Below are 14700 nucleotides of genomic sequence, written 5' to 3'. Positions count from 1 at the left end.
AACCAGGAACTGGAAAGGCAAACGCGTGGATCTAAACAGGATCTACCGCGTTTGAAAGGTTTAACAACCTTTCGACGCCTAGAATGATAAAAGCAAGCTCCTACCCGGAGCTGGCTCTCATTCGAACTACGCTTATCATCGACGCTAGGCTCTTTTAGAACTTGACACTCATCGACGCTACATGGATAATTAGTCTAAATACTTACAACACATTGCACTGCTGAACTACGACGATGGAACACGGAGTTACCGCTGCCTAGCATGCTACAAGGCGCAAGGGATTGCTCGGTCTGGTGAGCTGAGGGTCGATGGATAGAACCTTGGCAACTTTCACGATTCGGTCTGCGAGAAGCATCAGGACAAGACATCACACACATCTACCAGGTATGAACAAGCGTGAATAACCTTACACCAACTTTCCATATCTCTACCCTCCTAACGGAGCAGGTTCAGCCATCAGATATTATTAAGCTCTACCTAAATGTTTAAATGAAACTTCCCTGTGACCTCAGATCCCAGGTAAAACGGGATTACAACAATATATATAACTACGTATAATAAACCAATATATCCTACGAGAATGTTATGATTTCAAGAACTACGGTACTGTCCATTTAACAAGTTGTATATTAACTTTCTGTACATGTGTAAACGAACCAAGGACATTAAAATATAAATGTTATGTGAAACCCCCCTTTCGTATTCCCGCGCAAATATAATCTACTCGCTTGGCAGCCAGGGTGAGGTGAAAGGAGAGATTGAGGGATTAAAGTAGGAAGAAATCCAGAGGGCCGGAAAGAAACCAGGGATAGGGGGGCCGAACTCTCACACGGTGTACTGTCTGGAGAAAAAATACTTCCCCCATAGGACCTTAGTACGTACCAGTAGTCTTATGGGGAACTATATTTTACATGAATGTACAAGGTATATTTCAGACGCGTAGGTAACTCCAACAACTAGTGTCATGTAGAAAACCTTTCTTTTACGCGTAATTGCACAACCCTGCTTATGACATCCTTTCCCCCACACCGAAGGACAGTGGTTGGATTCAACACTGCACTCGCTTGCCTATCAGGAACGATAGTGTAGTGCTCGATTTGCTTACACACGTGAAAACTGACTTGATTCATGTCCAGACATTCCAAAGTGTAATATCACTTATTGTTTCTGCATAAGTTGTGGCAGGCGGTTAGGTAAGCGATATTTCGAATCAGTGAGGCGTAAAGTTGCAAAACGAACAGGTCTGCGGTGCGAAGGAATATGAAGACATTCAACAATGAACGTATCCACCTCTCCTTTGCTAAAAACCTGTAAGACTAGAACAGAGCGTAATGACAGTTTGCTACCCGATCACTTTGATTATGATTAGCATAATAACATGCCGAGTTAGTCCGTGGATATTTTGCATTGCAATGACTGTTTTGATTGACAACCATGTTGCCTGGGCCCTCGCATGTATTGTGGCGTCTGGAACAATCTCTGATGACATGACGGATTGCAGACTTTCTCGGGAGCAAATCGAGACGTGTAGACCGAAGACCGAGAACGGGACACGCCTCTCTAAAACTGAAACAAGACCGAGTCTTTCCATACGAGACCCTTAGTCACGTTCTAGGCCCTTGAATGATATTTGAAAAAACACATAAGTCATGCGACTTCTTAAAATATACCAAGCAGATATCCGATGCATGGAAATGCTGAAATCTTCCAAATTTTAAATACAGTCGTTTTGGCTCTGGGCCGAGATAGCACGTGACTACAGACGGCGCGGCATGCAGTCATTTTCGACCCGTGATTTCATGCATATTTGACGCACATGTTTTTATCATGCAGAATTTTTTAAAAAATTGCATAACGAGTTGTTGTAAGAGTTGTTCAAAGTGATGGCCAACTGCATTCACACATTCCCGGCATCTTTTGATGACATTTTGATTGACACACAAAAGTTCCTCTCCCGTAATTCTTGTAAGTTCGGCAACTATTTCTCTTAATCTCAGAGAAAGTTGCCTAAATGTTTATCTACCTATAGCTGCAACGCCGGGGAATTTCTGTGAAAATTGCCCACAAACGTGATGACAGAGGCGCAACGACGAATGTTTGTCTGTGGGGAAGTACGAGGATAAACATACCAATAACAATAATAATAATAATTATTATTATTATCATCATTGTGGTGGTGGTGATAGTTTCATTTTTTCATTTGATTTGCTTTATTTTACTTCGCTTTTTGTGCCACTTTTGGCTAATTTGCGAAGATGGGGATGACTGATGATATGATGAAATTGATGAATGGACACTCACAAATATCCATGCCCAGGGCAGGATTTGAACCCGGGACCCCTGGTCTCGTAGCGCGATGTGCTAAACACTCCGCCAAAGGAGCCGGCTGGTTGTAGTAGTAGTAGTAGTAGTAGTAGTAGTAGTAGTAGTAGTAGTAGTAGTAGTAGTAGTAGTAGTAGTAGTAGTAGTAGTAGTAGTAGTAGTAGTAGTATCAATGACGTTATTACCCTCGTAAATCACGAAAACAGGAGGTAGAAGTCGGTGCTAAAGCATTTGTATTGGAACAAATGTTTTATCAACACGCTAAATTTGACATTAGCTAATAATGGAAAAGAAGCACACAAACTGTATTTTTAAATGGCAGAAAATGCATGACAAATGCATTACGAATATATTTATTTTCTTACATATAACATGTATAACTTTCATCATTCATGTACAGAATATGTTTTACACATATGCAACATGGAGCGACTTAAAATAAGAAAATACATATGCAACATGCTAACACTAAATTGTTTACGTATTCAAAGTGGGGTGAGGGGTGACCTTCCACGTAGTACATACACCCAATTGCCAACCTCACTTCCACGTAGCACACACTGGACTGCATTCTGCAGACTAACGAGGCTCTGGCGACTGGACCTATGGCCAGTTTAATTCCGTATTGTCCTCTTTCTTTGTCCTTGTATGTGCTGGGTGTCCCTATGCAGCTTCAGCTTTTACCCGAGGTAAGGACATTTTAGTTTACAGACACGCTTTTATTTTTATTATGATAAGAGGCTAACCCCGCATAGTTTGACGGGTGCAAAAGAGCCTTTAGTGCTGACAAACCCAAAATATAAGAAAAAGTAATCAAAGTTGCATTACATAATCAATTCATCCACGTCATAATAAACCAAGAGCAAAAATATGCAAATTGTTCCTCAAATGTGTACGGATCTTTCTCCGCAACCAATTGTCCGTGCATTTAGGACAAAACCAATTAAGAGAAGTTTTACTTCTCTCTCTGATAATTTACGATCCATTACAAGAAGCAACTATAAATTGCGAGCGAAACGAGGAAGAACATTTTTAGATCCAATTTTTTTAAACTTGAAACAATATTGAATTAATAGGGTGAAAATAATTTGACGAAGCGCCATGGCATTATCTCCTTTACAACTTGCTTTATTTAGATCGTTCGGCGTCCAGCATTGACACCCAACGCCCCTAGCTACAGTTCTGAACTTGATAAGACTAAGAAAAGCAAGCATTGCGACCTTAGCAAACAAGAACATTATACGAAATTTATTTTTAAATTGGAAATGAAAGGGGGAGGGGGAGATTGTCCCATTGTCCCTCTGTGCTCCCATGCAGGTGCCGTTGAACGTCAATGTTTGCTCCCCGCTTTCCCCTTAGAATTGATATCCGTCGAAGTATGGAGGGCAATGTTCCCCTTCCCCCCTGTGGTTGTGCTTCTGCATGATGGGTTCCTCACACATTAAAATTCATTCTTCTGACCAACATTTCGGCTGGCATTTGTCAATGTTCTCACAATCTTATTAAACACTCAGAAACACGCACACAGGTTAGAACTAGTTATGCAATATAGTAAATATAATTGTCTGCATGCTAAAGATATGTGAGTAAAAATAAGCAGGACTTCACGTGTCGAAAATGACGGTATCCGCGCCATGCCGTGCTGTATGCAGTCATGTGCTTTCTCGGCTCAGAGCAAACCGAACGCATTGTAAAACGGATGTCTCTATTTTTTTTGATACGCGAAAAATATTTCATTGGCAGTTTACGCACAATACAATGAACATATAATGAATTTCACATTATTACACATTATGGGTTCTCAAGACAGTTTCTGCCACCTGAGACACCAGAGATTACGAAGCTGTTCCCTTTAACGTCGCCATGCTTTGTCTTTTTTCGAAATTTATATTTTTCCAGTTCCGAAATCTTACTCATTTACCACCTACTCTGTGAAACAGATATACTAATATAACCTTCAGAGTTCATGAACCTTATCGCTTTGAAAATTCGGTAACAGTTTCATACATCGGAGACACATTTCTTCAATTTTACACAATAAACTACTTACGGAAATGAGTTTTTCCAAGGTTTACAACGTTCGTCGAGGTATTTTCTTTCACCGTGAATATATTTCACCGGGAAATCATGTATTTTTGAAGAGAAATATCTCACCGACGCACAAATTCCATTGCTTTCATTTGCTTGCCCGACGACAACCGGATGCTGCGAACGTTTGATGACGTAAGCCCCTGTCAGTGTTTCAACCCCCTTTTTTCTTTACTATGCTTGCCTAACATAACCAAACCTAACCTAACCTTATCGGAAATGGTTCGTGGGGCTATCCGTGAATGTTTTGTGGGGCTATCGGTCAGTTACTGTGCATAATGGTTCGCGGGGCTATCCGTGTATGGTTCGTGGGGCTATCCGTCAGCTACCCATGTTAAATGTATAATTTCCACCGGTGACGAACACAACCGTAGGTATTTTTCGGTGAATAAGGTTGAAACACTGCATACCCACAAAGTGAGTCAAGATGTGCCAGCCATAATGTGTTACGGAAGCGAAGAAAGGAATAAAAAAAAGCACTCAGAATGTGAAAAATTGCGTTTCTTTTCGTGTAAAAAGCATAATGGCACTTTGAACTATGTTCCGCAATCCACAATTGGTAAGTACGAACCATGCGAAACCCAAAATATCCGATTTTAATGTGTCTCCGATCTATGAAACTGTTACCGAAAATGTATCTTGCAAATTTCTCAGGTGCTGCCATCTAGCGTTCAACGCTTCGGGTTTGTCAATTTCTGAAAATCCGATGAAATGGAAGAAACAGTTGCCACGGACGAAGCCAGTGAGGTGTGAAGGGTTGCTTGCCCGCCAACTCTTAATTTCAAGTTTGGAATAACCACAAAATATAATTTATGGCAACCAAACATTTGTTTAAGCAGGCGATAATAAACACCCAGTGGTGGCGAATGGGAGGGGGGAGGGCAGATGCCATCGCAAAACTTTTCGCAACTTTTTCTCCCGCACTATGCTAAACCTTATCTACAAATTGAAATATACTGCCTTTGCCCTCCCCCCAGTATTGTCACCTTGACCTCCAGTTTTGGAACCCAATCGCTGTCACTGTTAAAACACCAGTACTAAATGCTATTTAATTATTGTGCACATTTGCTTATGGTTGCCAAATAATTTCTTCTAAATTACCAAATTTATTAAATTTTACTTTCTTTTCGTCCAGTTACCAGAAAGCTTAACAAGGCGTGTTTTGTTAATTAAACTGATAATATTTATAACTTTTACAGTGTTATTTTAAACTGTGACTTGTGAAAAGCATATCGCCATTCTGAGCGTAGAATGTTAGGTACTGAAGAAGGACAAATATTATTATATATTCCTATATAGGAATCCAGTAATACTAACTTGAAACGGGAAGCCACATTTACTTCACTGTACATCTTGTTGTGGAAGTGAAAGCAAGAAAAATGAAAACACGTTACTAGTAACCAGGCCCGTACCCACTGGACGGACCATGGGGGCCACCCCCCCCCCCCTAACCATGAAATATATTAGTATGAACATATAAAAAGCTACGAAAATAAAAAAATTGTAAAAAAAAATCAATATTGTCCTTGCATAAATGAAAACGTTTGTTGTGCAGAGAGATAGGCTCATGCACTTCAATATTTGGTACATTTAGTTTTATAACCATTGATGCATGGCTACAAGGAGTGGCGGCGGTTAGGGGACAGGGGGAAAGTTGCCCCCCACATTTTTCCACTTTTACCCCAGCACAATGCTAAGCCTTGTCTACCAAGACCAGGTGGAGGCATATCGTGGTTCTGATCCCACTTCAAACTGTATGTCCAGTCCTGATTACCCTAAGTGTACCTAATACAAAAACTCAAACTCGTCTACCTAGATAAGGAAAATTGTCCTTGTCCCTCTTTTAAAACATCCTGGGTAGCCGCCTTAGCAACATATACAAAAATTATGATAAATACGAATTCAAGACAATATAAATATTAAATTTTAGAATGCAAGAATTAATTGTAGTCTAAAACAATAAAAACATTACAAGGATTTTGTAATCTCTTTACACTATATATTGTAATATTGGTTGGATGTACACATAATTTTAGATCTGACCCCTCCCTAAAAATCCAGGGTACGGCCCTGATAGTAACTTTCAGTTTTACTGGCATATTTTCATAGAACCCTACTGGTAGTTCATTGGTGTTTGATGTAGTGGCTAAAGCACACATGCATGTCTTATTTTGTATTAAAGTAGGTGAGCCAAAGATGGTCCTAGGTAAGCTTCTAGAGCAATTTACAAATATCTAATAAGAGATAATAATACATTTCGGAAATTAAAAGGTATAACTTCTATAACTAATTAACAACGTGTATCAAATTGATATTTTATAACATTGCTTGTAACTTTTTTTTGAAAAAAAAAAAGTATTACGAACCGTTACATCTGTTCCCAAGGTGGCCCACCACGGCTTATACTTGGCTTAGAAAATAATGTTTGTGCTCAAGAAAACATATTTATTCATGTTTATTCACGCTTCTACATCTTATTAGAGAAAACTGTTGGTGTCAAACTTTTGATTGTTAACATGCATTGTATATAGTAACAACGAATAGCCGACCTTTGTGGAGGACTGGTCTGTCCCTACGACGCCAGGGGGGCACAATAACTTAAATAAAATGGCTGCTGGCAGCCCGGGATGCGTTTTTTTCCCCCAGTCAACTTGTGAATGCAGGTACATTTCTTGCTCTCTGATTGGCTGTTGGAAAGTTTCGGTGGTCTGATTGTGAGAATATCTTATTTCCTATTTTCAGCGCAAAGTTGCTGCTTTCTAATCTAATCTAACCTTAACTAACCTTACCTAACCTACTGATAAAAAAAATATATTCTCACAATCAGAGCACCGTAACTTTCCAACAGCCAATCAGAAAGCAGGAAATGAACCCACATTCACAAGTTGACTGGAAAAAGAAAAAGCACCCCCGAGATAGTTCGTTTTCTTCTGGTGCCCGAGAGAGGGGACTGGGTATATTAATGTATTGCCATTTGTTTAGGGTGAGCAGATATTTGTTGACCAAAAAGAGTATAGTCTATAGGTTGAAGGTGCGCATGCATAAAACATAAAAAGAAAACGAAAATAAGGGTGGCTATTTGTTATTTCTTTTATTATAGCCCCTATAAAATAGGCCTACACTCTACAGATTCAAATTACTTATGGGTCTAATGTAATTAGCTAATTACAAATACTTACTCCCAATTGGCACCATCATTCATACTTCTGGGATGATTTTGCTTTCTTGAGTATGTATAAATCGTCCTTTATTGCCAGTCCAAACTCTTCACAGGTCATGTCCACATTGAATTTCACTTTCATTACTTGTTCGAGTGTTGACAATAGGAGTGTACCTTTTTCCTCTCGCCAATAAGTTTTAATAACACTGAAGAGTCTTTCACAATCAACATTTGTACCAGGCAGAGTAAACAAGAATTATATAAGAGCCACAATCACTTTTAAATTTGACCCAGCCTGTACTAAATCTTTGTACACTGACCTCCACTTACCCATCACTGTTTCTTTTCTTCCCCGCCCCCCCATCTTCAAGATGTTTTTCAACGGCTTTTGAAATTGCACAGTAAGTGTCAAAAATATCATTATCATTAAATTACAATGAATTTGAAATATGTTTTGCTTGTTGATGGAAATATGAAAATGACTCTTGAAATTGTTCATAGGAAATTCTTGAGTCAAGGAGTAAATACCTCAGTTTGTTGACATCTTCAAAAAAAACGAAGTGACCATGTTTATAAGTATTTTACCTCTTCACACTAAAACCTATTTGAAACAGAGTATGCATATTCCTCCTTCATACTACCTTCTTTTACAAATTTAATAAGTATACTTCTTGCTGAGAATGGGAAAAAGTTCTGTTCTATTCTGTCCCTGTATTTCTGTAGGAGTTGAAAATATTGAACAGAAACTTCAATTGCTGTTTTATCACCCCTTTCAATTTTTAAAATAGTATCATTAAACAGGAGTAGCTGTGCATGCAGGAAATATAGCCACAGTTCACTTGTATCATCTTGAAAGAAATTGACTATAGCAATTGGGGCATTTTCCTCACTCAAGAAATAGGCCTTTATCGCTTGATACTGACGTATAATTTTTTCTACACAAGGAAGTAAAGAGAGGAATCTTGTCTTTGAGTGGCATAAAAGACTCTCATATTGACACCCAATAAATTCACAGAAACTTTTCAAATTTTCTGTTCTCGCAGTAAAAATACTAAAATGATTGTATATTTTGAAAGCCAAGTTCTCAACATCTATGGGTATTATTTTCGCACAAGGTACAGAAATTGCATTATGTATAATATGAGACACACACCCAATAGGCAAAATATTTTCTTCTAATCTGCACTCCAACTCTCTGTGCACATTTTTATTTCCTGATGATGTCCTTTTTATGCAACCAAAATTTAATGGTGCATTATCAGCTACAAATCCAAGAACCTTATTTTCCAAACCATATTGACTTACTGTATCCATCAATACACTTGACACAGTTTCAGAGGTTTCATCGGGTAAGCTATGGATTTTCAAAAGGCATGTTTTAATATTAATATCAGTGTCAACTTCACACTACCGCACTAACACAGGGAGAAGTTTGGTCGCTTTTCTATTAAAAGCATCACAAGAAATGACAACGAAGGGTGATTTTTTTAAACTATTATTTAAAATATTTTCTGACCATTCCCCCCACCACATTTGTTATTAAAGCTTGGGTTTTAGTGCGGGCAAGGTATTTTTTTTTATTTGCTGTTGATTTTAACAATTTACTAGTACAATCCTGATATGATCCTCCCGAACCATATCAAAGATTCGGTCATATTTAATATTATTCTTAATTATTTTACTTTTTATATTCACTATGAAAACGTTATGAAAGATAAGATATTTAATAGTTGAACTAATGACCTAATTCTGTCATTCGAGAAGTTTAGAATTTGTTATTTGCAAGCTTCTTGAAAGCAAAATCTTTCATTGTTGACAATTAGTCAAAAATATGTGTTCTAAGTTTTAGAATCAAACTATTATGAAAGCCATAAGACCTAAATTTCAGTTGGGGTTATTAGTAATATAAGCCTTATGGACATTGGGAAGAAGTTTTTAAGAATGTGACAGCTTTATGGTAGAGAATATTATAGAAACTTTAAGGATCATAACTGTTGTTTTAGACATAGAAAAATGAACCTTATGGAACATACTGTTTAATCTTTAGAATATTGCCATTATACACAAATTAGTTCTGCATATCACAGCTGTAGCTATGTTTATCTTTTGTGTCACGGGAGGCGCTCTGCTTGACATGCGAGGATATAAATACAGCTTCGGAACCTAATTCCGGGGCATTTTCATCACCGACTCCGATGGATTAACATCTTAAATACTCAGCTCCCTTTATGGGAGGGTTCAAGAACTCAGTCTTCGTTCCCAAATTAGCTTAGAGACATAGTTATTCTGTCGTATGGGTAGGTTCGCCCTGTGGACATGCTAACATGTCACCATACGAAAGAATAAGTTCATTTCAACTTTATTTTGAAGTTTTCTGAAATTTTAAATAAAATCTTCACAAAATAATGTTAAATTTCGACTCAGAACTTACTGCTATTCTGACGTATAGGTAGGTTCGCCCTGTGGACATGCTAACATGTCACCATGCGTGAGAATAAGTTAATTTACGATTTCTTTGAACTTTGTGATAATTCAGTTTGATTTCTTCGAAACATATACGTAATATATTTTCAATTTTTGCATAAAGCAACAGGACTTAATGTTATTCTGCCGTATGAGTAGGTTCGCCCTGTGGGCATGCTAACATGCCATCACACGGAAGAATAAGTTCAGATTATTTCGTCTCCATGATTATTATTTATTGATCAGGTTATTCATTATTGATATCTAGCATGGTTAGGTTTCGCCCTGTGAACATGCTAACATGTTGCCATACCCGATATCAAGTCCATGTCTCTAATATTTTACGAATTATAGCCGTTTGTATTTCTGCATATATCTTGAAGCCAGACCATAATGTCCAATTTATATTAAGATCGGAGTCAATAGTTAAAACCTTCGCCAGTCACGTCAAAGTCATGCTTTATTATGTCAAGGAGCGTTCATAAAGTTCCAAGCAAGCGCCTGGTCGTCTTTATATGACTGATATGACAGCTTGATCCATATTATGTAAATAAACTGCAAAAGTCGTGTAGATTTAATTATAAGAAGGAAATCTGTTCTGTCCTTTATTTATGGAGATCTGTAACTAAGATGTAAATTTATAAAAGTATCTTGAAAATAAACCATCTTCAGGAAAATAATTGCCCATAAAGAAGCCCACTGAAGACGCAGACCTTTCTTCGGAAACAGATGTTATTCATTTATAAAATCTCCCATTTCCATAGCCTGTCAAATGATTTAGTACATAACAGTCGAAGCTTCATATCCCACGTATTTCTACTACTATACCCGTACCTGAGAGGGGTCAGAGTATCCCATTAGCCCACTGAGTTTTAGCCGAGGTGAAGAAACAGATGACATAGGATATTGAAAGGTGATTGAAGAAATAGGAAGGTAAAGATGAGGATGGACGCTTTGTCTTCGTGATTTTTTTTAATGTAATAGCTGCGATTGTATAGTTTTTCGAAGGCGATTTATGCTCGAGGACGCTGACGACAGAGGGTGGCCTAAAGGTTCGAGAGAGGAACCGCCACGAAGCCTAGTTCAGTATCAGAGCAGCCTAAAGTGTCGCGATGGATGTTTCCGCTCACTTTCTTCGTCTCCTTCGAAGTTTAGAGCTGGCGATCGAGCGCAGGTCTTTCCCCAGCCATGCAGCTAATCAATGATGATTTTAAAAGGATGGTATTTGTTTTATTTTGATTTTGAGCGTTTTCCCTCATCAGTTGTTATGTTTTCCTTCCCAATTTTGCGTAACGCTATGCGTCGCTCTTCATAGTCATTCACCTGTTGATATGTGCTGATAGGAATATTGGCAGCCCTGAAAGGACTCCCCTTGGAATTGGAGGAAAGGAAATGAAGGGAGAGATAGTGATCACGGCACGGCACCTTTCAATCCATACTTCTGAAGGAATGGTTATGTTTTACATTGTAGTACAACCATACAAGTTGGAATCGATCTAGTTCTTCTGAAGATTCCTTTTTTGTGAAGAAACTATCCAACTTGCATGTCTCAGAAACCGATGAACATTCTGTGTGTGACTTCGATTTTATATGTTGTTCAATATCATATTTACCTTTGTTTTTCTATGGAAAATTCTTTTTGACACACTGAGCAGAATGCTTTGTAAATGTCATTATTTCGCGATTTTTTAATACAGGGATAAGTGTCTTCAAAGGCCTGGTTATATTGACACTTTCCTCGCGACATTGTCATCTTGTTAGGTGCACCATAAATAAAGTTAGGACACACAAACAAGAGCCACTAGAAACAGACACAGACTTGAATGTCACTACTTCACAACAGCCACTTTCAAACTGATTCCTAAACACTAGACTAAATAAAATTTAACATTCCGGCTCGCTTTGTCGAAAAGCTGATTTTTGATGTCGATGCCATTCTTGCAACGGAGGGGAGAGGTTGGGGCAGAGAGCAACGATGCCAGTTCTTCCAGATTTTTTCACTCCGGGCGTCTTACGCACAGATTACACAGAGCAACTGCTTTGATTCTCGTCTGCTGGGCGAGAGAGGTCTCAACACAGGGTGCGGCGTTGCAACCACTTGCAATGCGTTTTCCGTTCTGAGGATCTTAACGCATATTTATGCGTAAAATAATCAATGAAAATAAATAGCAAGGAAAATAGTATATTTGGTTATTCTTGCTAATTGAAAAGATTATAGAGTATATGAACCTCTAAAAGAGTAGCTATAATACTCTTAACAAGGGTATGTCTGGTCACCCTACATTTGTTACCTGTGTTAAATACTAATACTAATACTCGTATGATTTTCGTACAGTAAGAACCGCTGGCTCACCTACCTTATTTTTAACATCGCACCATTCAAATTTAATTCCGCACCCCTAGATGATTGATCCTGGAATGAACACAAAGGAATATCTTGCCCACGCCGAATTCAAAATATTAGCGCAGAGTCATGTATATTTCTGTTTGTTTCCCACCCCTTTCTGCCACTTTAGGATAATTGGGACAGGAAAATGATATGAAGAAAAAATAAGCTGTAATTATTTTTCCCGTGTTGTCGATATAATATATATATATATATATATATATATATATATATATATATATATATATATATATATATATATATATATTAAGTTTCGAATTTAGCAAGGATACAATTTCAGTTTGTGAACCGAAAATTAGAATTGAGGATCAGATAAAGAGGAAGGTCCTGAGTGCTGTAAGTGGGAAAAGGTGAATGTTTTCATATCGTGGCCTCATGACGTCATAAGTAATAAACTACCGAAGCTCCCGCCAGATGTCATTACTGAGCTTCACGGTCCTCTGAGTGCTTAGCCGTGGTCTTTACGATTACGATTTTTGGGCCTCCCCGATGGCGCAGTGGTAGCGTCCTCGCCTTGTAATCAAGGGGTCCTGGGTTCGATACTCGGTGGAGGCACATAGTGGTTCGGATCCCACTTTAAACTGTAGGTCCAGTCCCGATTAGCCTTTCTGTGCATAAAGTGGACTTAAAACAACAATCCAATTCAATTCAATAACAATTACGATTCCTTTCGACTTGGTACAATAAAGACGCAGACAATGGGTTATATCCAGCCCTTGAAACTACAACAATATGGCATTGTTTGCCGATGCGGTAGGTGTAAAAACCGATACAATTGTTCCATCTGAATGCTTACTGAACTACTTTTACAGGATATAAGTAATGTGGAAAATAAATTTGTTGTTCTCCTAGGGGTGTAAGTCGTGAACTTGTTGGAAGGCCCAACTATACCCTGGACGGCGTTTTGCAGACTAACGATGCTCTGGCGTCTGAACTCATAGCCAGTGTTCTCTTTTGTGGAGCTAGTGTCGCGACCTGTGCACAAGTGTTCGTGATTGTTCGTTCATGACTGAATGAATGATTGAATTCTTGTTGTAAATCCACTTTATGCACAGGTAGATTAATCGAGACTGGCCTTACAGTTTAAAGTGTTACGTACTATAGGAGTAAATTGTAATGTAATATGTTACACACTATTGAACTAATGTTCTTTTTTTACCTGCTTATGTCTCTGTAATATGTATTATAATATATATTATCGGGACGACAAAAGAAAATAAATTACAGACTGACACATAATCATTTCGTTTTTCAAATACGAAAACAAGCCTTGCCAGTTAGTGGTTATGAAACATCCAAATCTAATAACACCAACATAAAATCAAATTCAGCCGAATCAAGGGGGCGGGGATTTCATGAAATATTAACGTAATCATTTACCATAATTTATATCTTCCGAAATCAAATATGATCATTTGTTACGTGGAATCATTTCTTAGGCAGCACAAGAACATCATGGCGTACCCTGAATGTTGTAGCAGTGTGATATGAGCGTAAAGGACCCTGGAGTGCCTACTTTTCTACCAATTCTTGTATAACCAGATTCTACAGGGAAAATACTAGGATACTTTAGTTCAGTAGAGTATCCGGCGGGGGGCAAGGGGTACTTGCCCGCTTTCCCCCGAAAAATAAGTGGTTCAAATTTAGTTTCACGCATCTACTCTTTTACGTGGAAAGTAATTTAAATCTTACTTCCTTTTCTAATAATTCAAAGTAAAGCTTTATTCTCCCTGGAAAATTGCTTTTTCTTATCTTCCTCCCATGCAAAAAGTGTTGTTTCTTTCTCTGGAGACGCCAACCGTGACAGAGTGAATAGCACACAGCACTACGACGCGAGAGATCCAGTGTTCGAATCCAAGACTTGACCGGGTGTTCATTGTGAGTGTCCCTTCATCAATTTCATCATATCATCATCCATCTACATCTTCGCGATTAGCCAGAAGTGGCAGAAAATCAAAGTAAAAAAATCTAAATCAATCAATTAATGAATATTTTCTTTTCTGGAGAGAAACGTGTACTTTGAGAAATCTTGATCTTCGCTGGCTGGCTTATTCAGTCCAGTTTCTGTATGTAGGCATTTTATATCGTGCATTGAATTTACATCATCTGCAGAACAAGTCATTCTCCGGTAAGTAATTAATACTGGGGAAAGCCCAGGCACATGGCGTTAATGAAGTAAGGGGTTATGCTTTAACGTCCTGCACAAATAACTCGCAATGCGCTAAATCATGGTTGTGGTACTTTTGATATCAATTGACAG

The 14700-nt window shown here is 38.3% G+C and overlaps 1 protein-coding gene across 3 annotated transcripts in view; it reads right to left on the bottom strand.

The window, feature by feature from the left end:
- Positions 1-14700, bottom strand: part of LOC145979988 (transient receptor potential cation channel subfamily A member 1-like) — a 172789-nt gene that overhangs the window by 132481 nt on the left and 25608 nt on the right. Inside the window, exon 1 of one of the 3 annotated variants that reach the window (XM_083112933.1) lies at positions 12391-12409. The exons of the other annotated variants lie outside the window; for them this stretch is intronic. The gene's annotated coding sequence lies outside the window, so the exon portion shown is untranslated. Of the gene's footprint in view, positions 1-12390; positions 12410-14700 lie in introns of those variants that run through there. 3 annotated transcript variants of the gene reach the window in all.

Source organism: Lepisma saccharinum, chromosome 27, assembly GCF_977018435.1.
Source record: "Lepisma saccharinum chromosome 27, izLepSacc3.1, whole genome shotgun sequence".
Lineage (NCBI taxonomy): Eukaryota > Metazoa > Arthropoda > Insecta > Zygentoma > Lepismatidae > Lepisma > Lepisma saccharinum.
The sequence above is the reverse complement of the archived record's forward strand: the minus strand, read 5'-3'. Positions and strand labels throughout refer to the sequence as shown.